We start from the raw sequence: 4,273 nt of genomic DNA, 5'->3' as shown, positions 1-4,273 counted from the left end.
GAGAGAAATCAGTGACAGAGAAGTCTAACGGCTCCTGCCCACCCAGAGCACAGCAGAAAGAGTCCATACCAACTAGAATGTAAGTCCCAAGCATAGCATCTGCCACTGAGCTGTCAACCTTTCTCACCCCCAAGGCCCACTTCCTTGTTTCAAAGTGCTTGCTTTCTTAATACTTTTAAAATTCTTTCTGTTCCTAGCATTATCTCTGGGTCCCTGGTTTAATTGCTTGTTCCAGGACACAATCTGAGAACCCCGGCTGGGTGCCCTCTGGATCTACAACCATGTGTGTGGTAGAACAGCATTGGCACACTGGAGAGCTCCAAGCAGCGGATGCTTATTCCCAAACTATTTATTTTTTTCTTTGCCTTTTTATCTTTCTATACACAAATATTATAGTCTTATTACTATAATTTCAAATGACAAAAATCACATATAACATGTCAAGCAATCTAACCCTCAAAAAACAAAAACAAAACACTGATTAGATTTTGTTGACCTTTAAATCAACTTTAGTGGAATCTCTTCCACATGATATAAAATGTTAAGTATCTGTTTAGTTTTGACCACTACAAGGACATTAATATAGATATATTTAGAAGTTTCATTATATTTTTACATTTTACGTTTAGGCCTATAGTCCATCAAGAATTTTTGTGGAAAGTGTAAGACATGTCTAGGTGGATTTCTTTTCTCCATATGGAAATATAAAAAAAGCCTTAATTCCCTCGAGACAAGTACTGTAGACAGAAGGGAAGGGCCACCAAATCCAGGATAGAGAATGACTTAGTGAAACTCTCCAGGGTTCACTGATGCAGTTTATCTCTTTCGGTTTAAGATTCATTAGGAGAATTAGTAATGTCACAGAAAGTCAACCTGGCAGGGACTCTGAAGAGAGTTGAGGTGCGTGAGGCAAGTCAGGGGATCACTCTCTCAGGTCTCAGAGAGGAGGAAGGTTTCACGGTACAGTTGATAAGTAGCCCATAGTATGAGATTGCAGTCAGGTGCCAGGGAAGAACATGTCCCACCCTTGCTTTAATGTGTATCCATCACCTGGGATGTTCTATTTGTAGCCCCCAATAGCCTGGGTAGTTTGTAAACTTCTGTGGTAGTTTGAACGAGAATGGCCCCCATAGCTTAATATATTTGAGTGCTTACTCTCCGGGTGGTGGAAATGTTTGGGAAGGATGAGGAGGTGTGAGCTTGTCAAGGAGGTGTGTCCCTGGGGATGGCCTTTGAGATTTAAAGCCCACACCATTCTCACTTTAGCTCACTCTCTCTGCCTCTGCTTTGTGTTTGTGGATAAGGTGTGAGCTCTCAGCTACTGCTCCAGCACCAGCCCGCCTGCCTGCTGCCACGCTCCCCACCATGGTGGCCATGGACTCACCCTCTGAAACTAGAAAGTAAGGCCCAATTAAATGCTTCCGTCTATAAATTACCTTGGTCATGGTGATTTATCACAGCAATAGGACAACAACTCAGACAGAACTTGGTACCAGGGACTGGGATGCTGCTGTGGCAGGCCTGACCATACTGTTTATTGGGAAATTGGGGACGACTTTGGGACCCTGTTCCAGGAAAGTGGTTGAACAATGTAACCAGGGATAAGGAGCCATCCCTAGGNGCTTGTAAGACAGTAGTGCTGATAGCTGCGTGGGCTGTGGAAGTCCAGCTTGAGAGGTGTCAGAGGAGGACAGTATTAGCAAGTGGCTAGACACCATTCTTGTGGTACATTGAAGAAGAATGTGGTTGGGTTTTGTTCCAGTCCAGAGAATCTGCCCCAGGCTACATTGGAGAGTTCTGGACTAATTTCCCAGTAGAGGTGATTTCAAGACAGCCTAATATTGACTACCACACAGTTATTAGTGATCACTCTTAGGCAGGTCTGCAATGAAAAAGTACCAGCGGGGCACAAAGAGATCAAAACTGTACAGTGTGGGGAGAAAGAATACTAGGAAACTTAATGAGGGAGCCATGGCTTGTNCTGAAANGGATGAAGAGAGATGGGAAGAAAGGGCGTGGTGCCCTCAGGGTGGGACTCCACCCAGCCAATGCTGCAACCTGTGAATAGAAAGGGCCTAAGGATTCATCTGCTCCTATAATCAGTTTATGCAGATGTAATGCAAGGAGGGAGCCAGGTCCCAGACCAAGCAGGCAGCAGTTGGTAGCATTGGCCATGTGGTTCTTTCTGGCTTTGTAATCAGGATGGATACAGGCGTAAGGGGCTGTGGGATCTTCCTGTGCAGTTAAGGAAGCTGCTGAGACCAGGTGTGTGGCAGGGGAGTCCCTGATGGAGGCCCAGAGAGGCCATTAAATAAAGCTATGAAAGTGAAGCCTGGGCTGCGTTGGAGGCTCCCAAGATGCTGGAGAAGCTGGANCCATGGGATGTCTGCCAGGGAGAGCTACATACTGGGCGTGGAATCAGCCCAAGAGACAAATGTGTTGCAGTCAGCAAAGCTGGAAGGGTGGAGCCATTAAGACCTTTGCCATTAGATGTGGAGCTATTCCCATAGATTTGGAGTTTGCCCTGCTGGGTTTCATTCAGTCTTGCTTCTGTCCAGTATTTCTTCTCTGTGCCCCTNTGCTCTCTTTTGGAATGGTCATCTACATTCATTGCCACTGTATGTTAGGAAGTATAGGAGAGAACAGTTAAGAATTTGACTTGAGTTTAGACTTTGAAACTGTGCCTAGACTGAAAAACTATGGGGACTTTAGAAGCTGGACTGTGTGTGTGTGTGTTTTTGTTTTATGTTTTATGTTTTTTGTTTTGTTTTGTTTTTGCATTATGCTATGGCAGGAAGCCTATGGGGGCCAGGAGGTGGAACATGGTTTGAATGAGAATTGTCCCTATAAACTCATATGCCTGTCCCCATGGTCCCCATGGGTGGAAATGTTTGAGAAGGTTGGAGGAGGTGTGTCACCAGGGGTCAAATCTGCGATTTCAGAAGCCCACACCATTCCCAGTTAGCTCACACACTCTCTACCTCATGCTTGTGGATCAGAATAGGAAATGTCCATGCCATGCCTGCCTGCTGTCATTCTCCCTGCCATGATGGTCATTATCTCACTCTGACCAGGTAAGGCCCAACAACCCTTTAGTTTTATAAGTTTCCTTGGCCATGTTTTATCACCGCAGAAAAGAGACTGAGACGATTTCCTTTGAGAACTTGAGAATCGAGCACTGCAGAAGCCACTGTAAAAATACCTGTTCTTTCTGTTTCCTTTGCTTTGCTTTTTCTTTTAAACAGCAGCTGTGAGGGTAGAGAGAGAAGCTGCTGCAGGTAGGCAGGGTCTGAGTAGCTCCCAGCCACCTGACAGTAAGTTTTCCAGAATAACTTCATCATTGAAAAGTCTCAGCCCCATATGGGTGCCCCGTGAAAAGGCCAGCAGGAGAGCATCTCTGACCCCAGTGCACATTTACCTCCTGTCAACTCTGGCCCTCAAGACCATGTGCAGCCAGGGCAGGAGAACAGTGGCCCTTCACAATGGCGATGTCATCACCACCATCAGCCTTGTCCTGACTATCACTGATTTTGCTCATTTTCTTGTAGCAATTTTGGGCCAATCCTATAAATATAGGTCATCACATCTTACTGTGTATAGAGTTCACCACATCCTGCCAGCTTCATCATGGCAATGATTGTACCATGCTTGCAGGAGACAGCCACACTAGGATGTTCACCTGGACTTGCTGTTTTGTCTGAGATCAACTGATGTATTATGGGTCCAATTCCAATTTGGGGCTTTCTGTTGTGTCTTAGTAACCAATATATCTGCATCCTTCAGTATCTAATCACTGTTCTTTGTAAGGAAGTCTGTATGTGTGTGTCTACACAGTGTTTGTACATGCCACAGTGAAGATATGGAAGTCTGAGGACGACGTTCAGGGATTAAGTCTTGCCTTCAACTCTGGTGTGGCCGTTTGTCTAGTTGTTTCTGTTACTTCAGGCTAGCTGTTTCATAAGCTTCCAGATCATTCTTATGCTGTGCAGGGACATACCTCTGCCCAGCTCTTTTTGTAGGTCTCCCTGGCCGCTGTAGGAAGTCATAAGACAAACAGCACCAGAGACCTGACTTCATTTGTTTCATGTTGTGTTGATGGAATCCATGTTCTCCCTGGAATCTGTAGATCAGGAGGTAACTTTCTAGAATTTTTATTTATGTGGTGTTGACTCTGACATCTTAGTCACATTCAGTCTTGCTCACTTCTCCCTCTCCATCTCTCCCACTCAATCTTCTCCCTCCCTCCCTCCCTCCCTCCCTCCCTTCCTCCCTC

The sequence above is a fragment of the Mus caroli genome, chromosome 2 (genome assembly GCF_900094665.2).
Source record: "Mus caroli chromosome 2, CAROLI_EIJ_v1.1, whole genome shotgun sequence".
In the NCBI taxonomy this organism is placed as follows: Eukaryota; Metazoa; Chordata; class Mammalia; order Rodentia; family Muridae; genus Mus; species Mus caroli.
Note: the sequence above shows the minus strand (reverse complement) of the source record.